The following is a 16904-nucleotide window of genomic DNA, read 5'->3' on the forward strand; positions in this document are numbered from 1 at the left end:
GGTCAAGGTCGCCTGTACTTTGGACATCTATGAGGAGAGACCAATTCCTGGAGAAAGACGTGCTTGGGAAGAGAGTATCTGGGAAAGTCCTCAGTGTAACGGATTGACACACTGCTGCAATAAGGACACAACTTCAACATGAGAATTGTGCAGATTACTTAACGGCGATGCTCAGCCTAGAAGAGGAGGATGATATGCCATGGAAACCCATGAGTTTCCCTGACTATTTTGATGCAAAGCTGTAGGGGCTGAGGCAAAGAAACTGACTTGATGTGCTACCATTTAATCCCCACTAGACTATGTGAGGTGTAGCCAATTGATATGGCCCTTCTAGCCCTAATCCCTTATGCGATGTGCTATAAATTGTGGCCTCTAGCCTGTGGCCCTAATACCATTTAGGAAAGAGCTGTCTACTGCACTAGAGGGTGTGAACCGAGTCGGCAACCCTTGTTTTCTGGGGGGGTATGGTCTGATGAAAGACAACACGGGTACCTCCACCAAAGCCATGCGTCTCTGTACGAGCACCATCTCAGAAGCACAGCGAAGACTCCCAGAACTCCCAGCAAGTGGATCACCTTCTCTGTCTGAAGTGGCAGAAGAATCAGTGGCTACAGCACAGGGACCAGGGGAACCAGGCTGAAATCAGAGGCCAGGGCAAGGAGGAGACCACGAGACAGAACAGAACAGTGCCAAGACTAAGAGGCGAAGAGGCAGAGAGACAGGTGAGCTTCCTGGACCACAGAGGCAGAAGCCAAGTCATCACAGGGCTAAGAGGCTGAAGACCAGAGACCAGAGAGAGAGAAACTTAGCTGCTGGCTGAGCCTAGGTCTTGCTGTAGACCAGTGACTGTATCCTTACTGTTCCCTGATCCTGACTTGGGTGGTAACCTGTTAACTTCTTTAAGCAAAGCCTTGCCTTTCTCCCATAGAGAGCAGCTGCTTACCATGCAGTTAGCAGCCCAACACACAAATCACTGCCCACTAGTACATTCATGCCTATTGACCTGTAGAGGTGAACTTGGTTCTGACTCCCCGCGAAGCCCTGTTCAGTCAATAGGGACTTTAAAAAAATGTCCAAATCTGATGCTCATGCGTTTTCTTACTCAGGAGATAGTCAAGCATTGTCTGGATGACCAATCAGTGGGCTGCCCTTGATAAGGAGTTTTACTGGCTCAGTGTACCTGCAAAGGCGAAGCATTTATGTTATTATGACAATTTGATACTACACAAAGCCCCTTAAAGTTACTGCTCTTGGACACTGGCAATTACGAAAATCTGAACAGATCATATGGCAGTTTAATGTAAATAATGTATTTGATTTAAAAAAAATTATACAGCACCTTTGCATATTAGTGTCTTAAGCACAGTAGATGTGTTATCCCTTAATTGTCCTAGCCGACACTGACACCCTTCCAAGCCAGAGGAGCATTTGCTGTGTCGCGGTGGCCTGAGTCACTGGTTAATGAACACTTAGACCATTCTTACATCAGAAATGTTTAAAAAGTGTTCGCCCAGTGTTGCAGCCACTGTGTCAGCCCATCTCGTCGGAGGTCTTCCTCTTTTTTACTGATCTGCTACTTGATGTCACATGATGTTCTCCAAGGGTGCATGGGACGAAGTCTCCCCACCGTCTCTTCTTAGGAGCATGGTGGCTGTACTTTCAGGACAGACGAGGTTTTATTTTATTCTTCTGGCAGTCCAGGGTATAGAAAGACAAATAGGAGTAAGTAATCTCATTTGTTTACATTTTAAACAGGATTTACACAAATGAAAAAAGAGAAATGTCTGATATTTCCAGTAAATATAAAATGAATGTAATATGACAGGACAGCAAGGCTAGTATATGTTTTTATCTGACACCTGATCATAGTTTCAGTCACATAATATCTTCTCTTTAGATTTAAAAAAAATAGAATGTTGGTTTCTAGAACAAAGCTGTTCCCCTCTGTACAGAAAACACCTAATGGCCAATGACTCAGAACAGTGTAGCGGATCAAAGGCAAACCACACTGAACAGATGCTGAGCATAAGTCCCAGGAACAGGGAAGGCTAGAGCACTCTCGTGGAGTGCGTGTTCATCAGCAGGGCTGTGTGTGGAGTTATATACTTATTTTGCCTTTCCTGCTGACTCTAACACTCTCACTATCAGGTGTCCGGTCCTCTTAGCCAACCTTGCTTTTAATAGTTTTAATAGTTTCATGTGAATGGGAAAGGCATTGGTCAAGCTGATCAGAATTTTATTTAAAATGAGAATCGATCAGACTGAGTGAGTGCCTGAATACTGATCTAAAAGGAACAGGTTTTCTGTGGACTTGAAGATAGGCGTTGAGCACGTCAAAGCCTGTTGTTCTGATTTTTGTCATTTGGGAGTTTTGAGGCGTTTTCTTAATCGTTCAGACTGCCAGATCATATATCATGCCTTGTTCTCTGGCCACGGATCTTTCTATGACTAGTGGTACCTTGAGAGCTCAGATTATGCCTGATGCTTATCCTCCTTGGCACCCAGTAAAAGGCCAAGCAAAACTCCCCTAACATTTGGTTGACGTCTAAATATAGCATAGTTCTCTCCCTGTTCACACACACAAAATCAGATGATTATTATTTTTAATCATCAGTGATGTTCAGCCTGGGCTTAGTGCCTACCAACATCTTGTCCTTTTTCACCGAGGATGTGCAGGTAAGCCCAGGCCCCAGGTGTTGCCACTGCGGTCCATTTCCTGCGTTTAAGAAGGGCATTGCGTTATCTAGTAGGCCTCAGGAGGTGCTGCTATGGCATTCCTCTCTGCAGGAGGGTTTGTTAAAGACTTCAGTGCCTTTTGTTCTTAGAATGCTACCTAAATTGGTTAGGTTAGATTTGGGCCATTTTGCTAATTTATAACATTATTTTGAGATACAGATTCAGTAGCTGACGTGATTACCTAGCCCTTTTGAATGTTATGTCAGACTGGGAAAACATAATTTAATTTTTTAAATATTGACAGATATGAAGGAAAAAAGCGTCTAGAAATGTCCACGCAGGGACAGAGCCTTGGTGCTGCCCCTGTCCACCCTCCTCCAGGGGGTGCTGGTTCCCAGTTACGAGTTCCTTTAGGACTTTGCCCACGTTTAGCCCTTGGGTCTCCCAAACAGCTTCCTCCACCAGCACTTCCTCAGAGACCTGATCAAATGTGCTTCTCTCTGTTTTCTCTAATCCTGTTTTATTTTTTTATAAAACGGCAGGGGCACCAACAGCCAGCCTGTATTAAAACAGCCTGTCTTCTCTCCCTGATCCTTCTCCACAAATGTAAACGGTCATTGTGAAGTCCAGAAAAAAATGATTCAACTACGGTTGGTAAATCTCCATGAAGCCGTGACTCTGAACCAGACTGAGCCTCTGCTGAGAGCTGAGGCTGTGGCTGGGAACTCGTCCCAGGCAGGCCCTTGTGCCTCCCATTCTTGTGTGTTGCCCACAAGGCTCGAGGGCTGGGTGGGCGCGTGAGGCAGCTATTGTGAGCAAGTGGTGAATAGTGCAGGCGGGGAATGGCATGTGCAGGAGTGGAAGCTTTGCAAGTTACTGAGCGTATAAAATAAAACATGGCTGTGAAGGCTAGATAGATTGGAAACTGGTTGTACAAGGTAACAAACCCCAAGAAACTGAAATTTGGAGCAGCTTGTTTCCTGACACATTTAGTCCTAATAGGCTTCTCACGCCAGTAATTCAAGTGCTTGCTGGCAATAGCTTTCACACACACTGGTTACCATGCTGTAAAAATGGCACTGAGGGAAATGCCTTTGAACTTAGAACTGCCCTATAAGAATTTTGATTCTATTACCACAGGGGGATAAAAGACTAGCAGAACCATGAGTCGATTTTTTTTAAACTACATTACCTAAGTGCACTGTTCTTCAGAGTGTTTTCAGTGAATCGCTTAGACAGTTCTCTCCCACTGTCTCTCCAGTGGGCTGTGTGAATAATGCTGTGAAAGCCTTTCATTGCATGGTGTGCGCCACGCCCAGGCCAACTCCGGCCCAGACGCTGAGGTCCAGCATAGCCCACACACTGGGTGGAGCCCGGATGGAGGCGCATCGCTGAAAGGTCACCAGCCCCAAATCCCCTTTCCCCTCTGGGTTCCCTTTGCCCCGTCCCTGTCCCTACGCAGTTCATTCCTGGGACAGAAGTGGAGGCGTCTCCCATGGAATGAGGTTGGGAAAGGAATATTCATTCTTCCCTGGGAGTTCAGTTCGAGTGTCCAGCTTTCTTTCCCATCCTGTAAGGACACGATGGAGGCGCTCGGGGCGCAGCAGTTAAGTTGACGTGCTCAGCTGCCCGGGTGGCTTCAGCGGAGAAAGACCAGGTGCCCTCCTCTCATAAAAGATGACTCACTGCCATCAGTTTGATTCCAACTCAGGGAAGCGTTAGAGGACAGAGCAGTGATGCTCCCATGGTTTCTGAGTCTGTCAACCTTCATGGAAACTTCATCTTCCAAGGTGCAGCTAGTGGGTTTGAACCTCTGACCTTGTAGTGAGGAACCCAATGCTTAACCCACTGTGCCACCATATCCTTCCCCTAGGAAGATTACAGCCTTAGCAAACCCTATGGGTCAGTTCATTTCCTGGTCCCTAGCCACAGTGGGGCTCCCATACACCACGGTGCAGGTAGAACCTCCACGCGGGATCTTCTGAGTTGCCCCAAAGAAAATGTTCTTCCCTTCTTCCGTTATGTGCTTTCTTGCTAGGCTTTTATCATTTATTTATGGACAGTTTTATTGGCATATAGTTTGCATATTATATCGCATCAAGAAAAGTTGTATAATCATCACCACAATCACAATTTTAGACATTTTCTTCACTTTTATACTCATTATTAGCTCCCCTTCTCCGCCCCCCCCCACCTTCTTTACTCTCAAGGAATCATGAATCAAGTTAGTGATTCTATAGATTTATCGATCCTGAATTTCATATACAGGAAAATATTTTAAAATATAATAAAGTCAAACAGATCAATACCTCAGTTGAAAGGGAAACAGAAAATATTAAACACTAGAATAAACTTAATATGAATCAAGAGGGAGATCAAGTGATCGGGTGTCAAATTTTAACCTAAATGCATCTGTAATAATCCACTTTTCCAAAGCATTCTGAATGACAGCAAGACGATTCACATCCCTGATCAGTGCTCAGAGGGGATTCGCCAGAGGCTTAAACCAGATGTAATTCCCCCTCATGTTCTTAAAACGGAAACAACCTTAAGATGGGTCAAAGGGGAGATAAAATGATCAAAATATTAATATTTAACCTAGCGATGTCTGCCATAATCGACTTTCCAATGCTCTGTGTCTGACAACAAGACCGTTCGCATCCCTCAGCTGTGACCAGAGGGGATTCCTTTGCATGTGTGGACCCGGCACATGGAGTTTGGACTTCACTGTTGTTCACAGCCCTCTGCAAACCAGGTGTTCATCATCTAAGCTCCATCCATTCCCTCCTTCAGGTGCTTCTTTCAAACTCTCCTTCCTCCATGTAATGCTCTCCAGTACAAGAGTGTGTGTCAGTCACCCTTAGATGTGGAAACTTGCCTGAGAGCAATTAGGTAGAATATGGTGGCCCTGTAAACATAGTGGCTTACAAGTTGGGCACCAACTACAAGGTCAGCAGTTCAAAACCACCATCCTGCCCAAGGGAAAAAGATGAGACTTCCTACCCCTTTAAAGTTTTCAGCCTCAGAAACGCACAGTAGTTCTCTGTCCTACAGGCTCTCTGAGTAGAAAGCTACTCATTGGCAGTGACTTTGAGTTTTGGGGGTGCCCAGATATAAGCATGATACTGGATTCGCTCCCTTGCTGCACTTAGTTTGCTGGTCAGATGTCACCGTGGTAAGAAAGACCTTACCTGATTCCCACCTCCATCCGAAATAGCCCTCCCTCCCAACTGACCGAATGCTTCCCCTTGAAGTGTGTATCATCATCTGTCCAGATGTACATTAATTTCTTGATTGATGAGATCAGGCACGCACTGTAGCATAACTATAGTCCAGAACAGTGCCTAGAACATAGTATGCCCTTACAGTCTTTTGTTTTTTAACTAAGAGACAACTCTTACATTTTGATAACTAAGAAGTTTGAGGTTTCTCTTAATGAGTGACCCCCATCATCTTCATCATCATCATCTCTGTTTCCAAGCTGTCTATCTATATTCAAATTCATAACTTACCCAAAGTCACAGAGGTAGAAATTTGAGCCAAGATTCAATAATAATAATCTGATTATTCAGAGGACTATAAAATATCTCAAAATAGATTAATTACTTGATCTTTACAGAAAAAGCAGAATGAACATAAAGACCAACTCAGTTAACTTTATCACAAGCCACACGCAGCTGAAGGTGCCAGCTCGTCAGCAGAATGAATCAGGGCACGACACCAGGTGTAAATGAATCTTAAAAATCCCAAAATTGCATAACAAGCAAGCATCCCAGGGTTTTTGCTGCAAACTTTTCTATGGAGGGTTTTCAAACCTCTCCATTCGATTTCACTCTGTATTCTCTTGTCTAACTCTCAGAGGAACTGCTCATTCTCCAGTTGAACTCACACTGCTGTTTTTCCCACCCTTTGCGGAAACAGGGAAGCTGCTGGACAATGTGTCTTCCAGGTTTATAAATCCTGCTCCTCTCTACGTGACACATGTCCCTTGGGGCGCTGGTGGATAAGCAACTGGGTTCGGAGCCAGTCAGGCTTTATGTGAAGGCATTAGAACGGTTTCCTGTTTCCTTGCAAACTCACCGGCCTTCGGATGGGTTGGGAAGGAAATATATATTTCTCAGATGAATCTCCAAATGAAAAACTACCAATTTCTTGTGTGTGTGTGTGTGTGTGTGTGTAGAAATATAGAGGATACTGAACTGGAAGTTTTTATTTTCACAAAAGTAACAAGAGAACATAAACAGTATTACTGACTGAAGGAAAGTACCAAGCTACCCTAATAATAATAATCTACTTTTCCAACACCTATTCTTTGATGGGCTCAATTTTTTATCAAAAGAAAATATTCTGTCATGTTAATACAAAAGCCTTTGCATCGAAATTTCTTTCAGTGTTGCCCAAAGGAAATCGATAGAAGACGTCACCTTAGCTAAACTTCATGGAATATAGTCAACCTCTTGAAACATTCTTAAATTATTCCTACTCTATAGCAACAGGAAATTATTGTATGGCTAATGTGTATTTTTTCTTGGAACTACCTACAGAGAGCATGGCCTTACCTACGTGTTATCCTTGTGGGGTTTGGTGTTCTCATCCTGTCTTAGTTCCTGAGGATAGATTCCTTTGAGGACTGTCACCAGATGCAAAGAGCAAGGTTTGCAGCCACAGGTGAGTGTGCCAGTTGTACTGCAGCCATGGCTGAACCATGTGATCTCTTATGTTTAAATACGTTTATGGCACACAAAAATTAACTGGCTTGAATTTTTAACCACAAAAGGTAATGAGCTGTATATTATATGATTTGATTCGGCTGTGTGAATTTCTCTTGAACGTTATAGGCTCATAGAAGGCTCGACGGGGATGTAAAAGAAATGACACTTTTATCATATAAGCACTTAAGCTATGCTTTCTATCAAGAACCCATTGGCTCAGATATCGATCCTCTGTTTAGTGAATCTTCCTGCCATTTCAGAGTTTAAAAGAGAAAGGCATGCAGCTCCCGCCTTTCCTCGCCTCCCACAAGGATTGGTAGGTTTAATTTCCTTTTCACTCCATCGACGTGCTGTCCCGCAGCTGCTCGAATCGGTTCAATTAAATGGCAGGTTCTAATCCCGGACCTCCTAGCGCGTCCACTGAAAGGCAAAACTGAAAACATAAACTCTTTCCCCTCCAAAGATTCACTTAAAACGCAAAATCTCACCACCATCGAAGAACTGCCCCTGTAGGTTTCGAAGACTTATTTTTTCTGTGACCAAAAAACCCCATCTTCCCCCCCAAAGATTTACTTGGTCAATTTTAAATAACTTAGCATTGATGACCTAATCAGATACAGAGTTTAAAAACACCAGGATTTGGACAGCTTAGCATTTCTGACAATATAAATTACTGATAGGGAAGGCCTGGTAAGGCCATACTTATTTGCTTGGAATGTGGAGCGATTACTTTCTTTCCAGTTCCAAAGAGAAACTGTGATTTGGGTTATGGTGCCACCTGGTGGTAATGTTGTGTAGACTGTTTTCTTATTTCATCCTGACTTGTCTATGTTTGTGTAAGGAAGGGCTTTATCAGGTCAGCTATGTCCTAAGAAGTTTCTTCCCCCTTGTCCTCACACCCCATTTAGTGGCAGGGATTCTTGGGTCAGAAACGCTAATGGTAGCAACAGCCAATGTCTCCCACATTTCCACCTTGGCCTTGAGGAAAAACCCCATTCCTTTTATATAGGAGACAACATAATTAAGACAGAAAGAGTGTGTTTCATGGAAAACTTGGCAGTAGTCATCCTCGTGGTGTGCTATGAGGTGCTGCTGGTAAACTCCATGGAGCACAGACCAGGTTACTAGATGGTCTAGATGCCAAAGCTGAGGTTCTGGGCTAAAGAAAGTATGCAAGGGTTACTTACAGGAGGTACCCAAGGTCACAAAGATAGTCAACTTGAGAAGCCAGAATTTCACTTGAACCCTGTCTCTAAATTGGAGGTTTCAAATCTGCATACCTGCTGCATAAGCGCATTCTTTAAAAACATTAAAAATTAACAATAAGGTTTGGCATTTTCATTGATAGCCAGTCCTAGACTCCTCCTCCTTTCCCCAGAGGTATGTGTACCAACTGCCCCTCCCATGTGCACACACACTTTACATAGAGAGATGTGTACCGGTTTGCATAGAGAGATGTGTACCGGTTTGCATAGAGAGATGTGTACCGGTTTGCATAGAGAGATGTGTACCGGTTTACATAGAGAGATGTGTACCGGTTTGCATAGAGAGATGTGTACCGGTTTGCATAGAGAGATGTGTACCGGTTTGCATAGAGAGATGTGTACCGGTTTGCATAGAGAGATGTGTACCGGTTTACATAGAGAGATGTGTACCGGTTTACATAGAGAGATGTGTACCGGTTTGCATAGAGAGATGTGTACCGGTTTGCATAGAGAGATGTGTACCGGTTTACATAGAGAGACGTGTACCGGTTTGCATAGAGAGACGTGTCCCGGTTTGCATAGAGAGGTGTGTACCGGTTTGCATAGAGAGACATGTACCGGTTTGCATAGAGAGACGTGTCCCGGTTTGCATAGAGAGACGTGTACCGGTTTGCATAGAGAGATGTGTACCGGTTTGCATAGAGAAATGTGTACCGGTTTGCATAGAGAGATGTGTACCGGTTTGCATAGAGAGACGTGTACCGGTTTGCATAGAGAGACGTGTACCGGTTTACATAGAGAGACGTGTCCCGGTTTGCATAGAGAGACGTGTACCGGTTTGCATAGAGAGACGTGTACCGGTTTGCATAGAGAGACGTGTACCGGTTTGCATAGAGAGATGTGTACCGGTTTGCATAGAGAGATGTGTACCGGTTTGCATAGAGAGACGTGTCCCGGTTTACATAGAGAGATGTGTACCGGTTTGCATAGAGAGATGTGTACCGGTTTACACAGAGAGATGTGTACCGGTTTGCATAGAGAGATGTGTACCGGTTTGCATAGAGAGACGTGTACCGGTTTGCATAGAGAGACGTGTCCCGGTTTACATAGAGAGATGTGTACCGGTTTGCATAGAGAGATGTGTACCGGTTTGCATAGAGAGATGTGTACCGGTTTGCATAGAGAGACGTGTACCGGTTTGCATAGAGAGACGTGTACCGGTTTGCATAGAGAGACGTGTCCCGGTTTGCATAGAGAGACGTGTCCCGGTTTGCATAGAGAGACGTGTACCGGTTTGCATAGAGAGACGTGTCCCGGTTTACATAGAGAGACGTGTACCGGTTTGCATAGAGAGACGTGTACCGTTTTGCATAGAGAGATGTGTACCGGTTTACATAGAGAGATGTGTACCGGTTTGCATAGAGAGACGTGTACCGGTTTGCATAGAGAGACGTGTCCCGGTTTGCATAGAGAGACGTGTACCGGTTTGCATAGAGAGACGTGTCCCGGTTTGCATAGAGAGACGTGTACCGGTTTGCATAGAGAGACGTGTACCGGTTTGCATAGAGAGACGTGTACCGGTTTGCATAGAGAGACGTGTACCGGTTTGCATAGAGAGACGTGTACCGGTTTGCATAGAGAGCCGTGTACCGGTTTGCATAGAGAGACGTGTCCCGGTTTGCATAGAGAGACGTGTACCGGTTTGCATAGAGAGACGTGTCCCGGTTTACATAGAGAGACGTGTACCGGTTTGCATAGAGAGACGTGTCCCGGTTTGCATAGAGAGACGTGTACCGGTTTGCATAGAGAGACGTGTACCGGTTTGCATAGAGAGATGTGTACCGGTTTGCATAGAGAGACGTGTACCGGTTTGCATAGAGAGACGTGTACCGGTTTGCATAGAGAGACGTGTCCCGGTTTGCATAGAGAGACGTGTACCGGTTTGCATAGAGAGACGTGTCCCGGTTTACATAGAGAGACGTGTACCGGTTTGCATAGAGAGACGTGTACCGGTTTGCATAGAGAGATGTGTACCGGTTTACATAGAGAGATGTGTACCGGTTTGCATAGAGAGACGTGTACCGGTTTGCATAGAGAGACGTGTCCCGGTTTGCATAGAGAGAAGTGTACCGGTTTGCATAGAGAGACGTGTACCGGTTTGCATAGAGAGACGTGTACCGGTTTGCATAGAGAGACGTGTACCGGTTTGCATAGAGAGACGTGTACCGGTTTGCATAGAGAGACGTGTACCGGTTTGCTGTATTCGGTATGTAAAAAAATAGTAATGACCAAAATTATTTGACGCTGCTAAAGCCTCTTCAATAGGAAATCTGTTCTCATCAAAATCCGAATTCATGTCACTAGGCATTATATTAACTTGATAATCTATAGCAGTGTCAGATATTTCTAAAATTATTTCAGTATCTGTAATAAATATTGAAGATTTAAATAAAAGTGGGGAGAATCACCACTTTTCCATATACAAATAAAAAACATTGCCTAGCTTATGCAGATTAACGTGTGTAAGCCTTCTAATGAATATCCCAGCCTGCAGACACTACCAGAATTCCTTCCTTTGTCACCCTGTGGTACTCTGTCACCATGGCTATAGCCCAAATTAGCAAACTTTAAAAATATCACACACGATTACTATGGTAGCTAAAAGTATAATGATCAGTAGTTTTAACCTTGCTTACAGAGTAAGCAAAAAAAGTGCCTACAAGAAAATTCAATTTAAGTTCAGTTTTTTCATTGAAAATCTGCATATGTGTTTCTTCAAAAACTCAGTATCCATCTTATTAAAAAATCCTTGCTATTAATGTATATAAAAGTATATTGTCCTGATTAAGAATTTTTATAAGTTGAGTTCATCATAAGAAATAACTTCACGTTGTACACTGGTGCATATAGGAGCTAGAAGCACAGGGAATCCAGGGTGGATGATACCTTCAGGACCAGGGGTGTGAGGGGAGATACTGGGAGAGTGGAGGGTGAGTGGGTTGGAAAGGGGGAACCGATTACAAGGATCTACATGTGACCTCCTCCCTGGGGGATGGACAAGAGAGAAGGGGGTGAAGGGAGACGCCAGATAGGGCAAGATATGAGAAAATAATAATCTATAAATTATCAAGGACTCATGAGGGAGGGGGGAGTGGGAAGGGAGGGGGGAAAAGGACCTGATGCACAGGGCTTAAGTGGAGAGCAAATGCTTTGAAAATGATTAGGGCAAAGAATGTACAGATGTGCTTTATACAATTGATGTATGTATATGTATGGATTGTGATAAGAGTTGTATGAGCCCCTAATAAAATGTATATATAAAAAAAGAAATAACCTCACAATTCAATGCCATCCAGGTAGTTTTTCTTCTCGACATGACTGACATGGCACACTAAATGGAATAAATGAATTTGAGGAACCAGGAGCTCAAAGAACTTTTAAAGAAAGCATGTTTGGATAAGCTGTATTAGTTTGTTTGGATGGGTCTCTGATTTTTTTTTCTCTACAACGATGACACAGATTTGTTAGATTTTTTTCAAGTTTAAACAGTAACTTGAGCTACTTCAAGACCTTGAGACAGAATCGCATGAAGCACAGATTTAAAGCAAAGGACTCTGGAGTCAGGGAGGAGAGAGAGTTTGTTCCTAAAATAAATGGAATGAACTTTCTCCGAGTAGAGAATATTTTTATAAATCCATGGAATTTTTCAGTTTGGTACAACTCTCTGGGTTTTATTGACATTGTAGATTAATATTCACTTTAAAGTCACAATATATTACACTGTAGAACCTGGTACTCTACCGCCATCAGCCTAAGGCATAATCGGATTTCGACGCAAAATGTTGAGACAACTTTGCGTTGGAGTTTGAACAAAACATCAGAATCCGACCCCACGCACGTGATTTTTGTTAAAAAAAAAGCAGTTCACGTTAAGGTCACTCGGCGTTAATTGGCGTGTTAGTCCGCATGGTTTAAACCTTTTGCGGCTGTGTTCAAGCATTTTGCTATAAATTTCTTAGTTTTTGTGGCTTTTGGTTCTATTTTTAGGTTAAAAAGAGACACTGAAGTAAACATGGGTCCAAGAAAGAGTGTTTTGAAAAGAATCATCATGATGAGGCACGGGTTAACCGTGTTATCGATATTGTTGACGATAACTTAGTAAACCCTGTTAGAAAACAGTTAAGGGAACGCCGACAGCTGACCCCATTAGAGAGATTTTTTTTTTAGAGAAAGCCAATCAGGTGCTAGTGAAAAAAGGCAAAGAAGGGAGAAAAACTACCGAAAAGCAGCTGCTGGTTGATTTGGGGGCGGGGATTCCGCTTGCAAACAATGACTCTCTCCGCACCTCTGCACGCTGTGTCCCCAGATCCAGATCCAGATCCTCGCCCCTCGCAAGGTAGGGAGGGCCCTACTGTCGTTGTGAAAAACATTTTTTAATGTTGTGCTTCTTATTTGAATGACATTATTTAACCCTGAACTTACTTTGACATTGCCATGCCATGTTTTGTGTAAAAAGGCAAGGCGAGGGTAAAGACTTGGTGGTCGAGAACGTGCTCTTCGGTTTTCAGTTGGGTCTTGGGGTGGGGGAGTTAACGGCTGCGGAACTCGCTGGCTTCGCATCTGGACGCTTCTTTTGAACCGAGCAGCGCCCAGGTCGGGGTTCTGCTGTGACATCGCAGGGAGGCGCGCGATACACGTGTGTGTTTTCCCTTTGGGTTTCCGGGCCCGTCATCAAGAGCTGAGAACCTTTCACACGCATCCTCCCCAGGGTCCTTTGCAGCTCTAGCGCCGGTGGTCGGGTAGCCTGCCTTCTAGAATTTCGGATGCCTGGCAGGCCGCCCAGAAGCAAAGACCCTGAGTGCGTCGTCCCACTGGGGCAGCCTCGCGTGCTGCAGAGGAGCGCTGCCTCGTGGGGCATTCTTTGCTGCGCCCGCCACAGAACTAGACTATGGGGCCTTTGGTGGAGCGGCCGGGTGGGTGTAAGTCCCCCTCTTTCATTGGAACTAAACCCTTTGCCCCTCCCACCGTCCTGGGTCCAAAAGCTATTTTAAGCGACACACAGGCTCGTTGTCCTTCCCTCAGTCAGTCATGCATGTTTACTGTAACGTTGTTACCTTTTCAACGGAACATCTGAGATTTGGAGCAAGCTGCTGTACACCCTGAAAGGTGGTGTGTACTATGCAGGACTTTTGTTTAAATCCGAGACGTGATGCAAATATACATTTTCAAATACTAAATGTACCAAATGTGATCTGATATATCGTACGCTTGAAATAAACACGGATTCATTCAGGATCCAAAGTGGCCAATGGGAATTTATCAGAGATTGGGTTTATATGTCTAAAATACTTGTTAAAGTGGAAAAAAGCCTGAAGCAAAAAGTATATCTAACACTCCAGCAGGAGCTTTTCAGACTTGCCTTTGAATACTTAGTCATTTTCTGTTGCTAAAATTATTTTAATGACTGTATTTAGGAAGGGTGTGGTTGCTCCGGTTAGAACATTTTGAACTCCAAAATGATTATATTCAATAGCCAGACCCAATTATTAGGGCCATTTCCATTTGTGCCCATTTTTAAGTTCTTTTAAAATCTTTATTTGTACTTTTCTTCATGTGAAAATACATCTCTCTCAAATGTATATACATGCACGCACACACACAGAATAAACCAGGCATCCTTTATGACAGGTTCACTTTTTAAAAGGACAATTACGTGGTCTGTAAAGTATATCCCAATAAAAATAAAATAATGGAAACACTTAAATAGAAATAAAAGGACATTACAGCCATTAAAGGAAAAATGATTTGAGGTGCAGTAAACTTTCCTTCTTAGCTACACCCCCCTCCTCTCTACTCACCCCTCCCGTTACCGCCATTCTACCTCGGTACTTTATTCTTCCTTTAGGACTCAGTCAGGTTACATCAGTCAACTCAGAAGCATCTTTAAATCCACCACAGCATTTGTCACACTTTAACAGCCGTTTGTCTGTCTGCCAGGTGAGACTGTGGCGTTCTTGAAGAAAGAGTTTAAAACATTGATGCGTTGTGGTATTTGGTAAAAACAAAACATTGCCGTTGTACTAATTCTACCTTATAGCGATTCTATAGGACAAAGTACAAATGTCCCACAAGGTTTCAAAGTTTATAATCTTTTCAGAAGCAAACTGCCATATCTTTTTTCCCCCCACAGACTGGCTAGCAGGATCAAACTGCCGACCTCGTGGTTAATATCAGAGCAGGGAGCCTCTGTGCCAGCAGGCCTCCTTTGGCACTCACCAAAATACGTTGAATGAATGAGTGTGTGAATGAGGACATGGGACAGTGTAAGATTGTTTGCAACTCTGGTTTACAGTATGGTTTTCACAGTGGTCTTGCTGTGATATACAGGCCTACACCTCACTAGCAACTCTCCAATTTTACGTTTCGGACGGTAATGAAAGCCCTACCCAACAGCTTTGTGCACTGACAACACATGGGGGGCAGCGACAGCTGCTGAGAGGCAAGGCCAAAGAAGCACTTCTTTGATGGTTAAGGGTAGTGGCCCACGTGCCTGGGCTGTGAGTCGCAGTGGTTTGGTAGCTATCTAACGATGGAGTCTGGCATTTGTGTAATGCTGTAGGCGCACCGATGATGCCACGGGATAAGTGGGTGTCTGCTACATGTCAGGTCAGTGATTCCAGCCCCCCAGCCTGGGAGGAAAATGAGAATGTCGACTCCCACAAAGACGTACGCTCTGAACGCGCACAGTGCGGTTGTTCTTATAGGTCTCATGAGCTGGAATTGCCCCCATGGTCACGGGACAGTTTTCCTGGTGATGATGCCATAATCTTCCGTTGTGTGAACCAAGTTGGTCTTCGGTTTTCACATAGTGCTGAGTTTTAAATGATGACCTGGTCTTTGGAACTTCATTCTCCTGATAAGTGAGGAGTGAGTGGGTGTATGAGATTGATGGCTTCCTTCTTTGCCTGTGTCTCTTGTGCACCGTGGGTCAATTTAGCAAATAAAATTCAAAATGTGTTGAATAAATCATTCTTACAAAAGAACCTTAGTAATCACCCCACTCCATTCACGTGTATGCCTCTACTTACAAATTTGCTTCCATCTAAATAGTAGAATTTTTATAGTTTAGCATTAGGTTAGCAATATGCAGTACTCCATCTGTCTACACAGAACGTGTGTCCTAACTGACTCACATTGTGCTCATTTGGTGGAATGCATGCGTACCTAATTAAAGCAAGTAACCCGGGACTCAAGCTAACGCACAGGCTCCTATCTGGGGGCATTCTGCGGCCTTTGTTCTTGGTTGGTTGCAGGCCTGCCTAAACTGGAACAATAGTATGTAGTGCACGGAGTTCGAGACTAGATCGCACCCCATGTCTTCGTCTTCCCACATTTGGAAAGGGAATGTGTTCCACCTAAGGGACAAGTGATCTTTTGAGACCATTTTCAGAGAGCAGCTTCACCCTTCTAGCCCCAGGCCTAAAATATCAAGATTTAGCCCCAGGTACATCTTTCGGTAACACAGTAGGGTATCCTGAAATGCCATTGGTTTGCCTGAGGCTTGTGCTGCTGACCGCCAGCTGTGTCTTAGAGCGGACTGAGTGACAGATACTGTAAACATCCCACACTCTCCACTGTGCACAGCCAGAAAGCTGAGAGGAGGCTGTTTACTCTTTCTGCCTTGGAAATCAACTAAAGAGCAACCAATCCAGAGGATTTTCATATGTCTTTTATTGTATCCTGTATTTACTTACAAGGTTAATTCTAAAAGGGGCAAAAGTAAATTGACTGAGTCATGCTACGATATTTAAGAGAATTTTCCACATCATATTTGAACTTATATATATTTAAAGTATATAACAAAGATGACCAAATATCCATGAGAGCAAAGTTCTGGCAACTTGAGTGAAGCCAGATTTTGTGGGATGCCTTAGCCTGTTCCAGAAAAATCAATGACCATAAAACACGAATTGCCTGCCCAGTAAGCTGAATGATAAGTAACACTGTAACGTTGCGGTGAGCTGCTTTTGAACCCGTAGCTCTGATAGTCTGGCCCTTGCTAGAATATCAAAGTTTGGATTCCTGGGTCAGAGGCAGTTTGGTGCCTAGTGCTTGAAAAGTAGTAATGGAGAACAGTTAGATAGGGCCTGTTGTTTAAAGCAAGATTATAGTCACACACTTCCAGAAATGAGGAAGGAAGGCAAGAAGATGATCTATAGAGCATATTCCTACATGCAGTTGTTCTCCCATCTAAACCAAAGTTTTAAGGATCTAGCATCTGACCGGAGAAGCCCTGGTAGTATAGTAGTTA

The sequence above is a fragment of the Tenrec ecaudatus genome, chromosome 7 (assembly GCF_050624435.1).
Source record: "Tenrec ecaudatus isolate mTenEca1 chromosome 7, mTenEca1.hap1, whole genome shotgun sequence".
Lineage (NCBI taxonomy): Eukaryota > Metazoa > Chordata > Mammalia > Afrosoricida > Tenrecidae > Tenrec > Tenrec ecaudatus.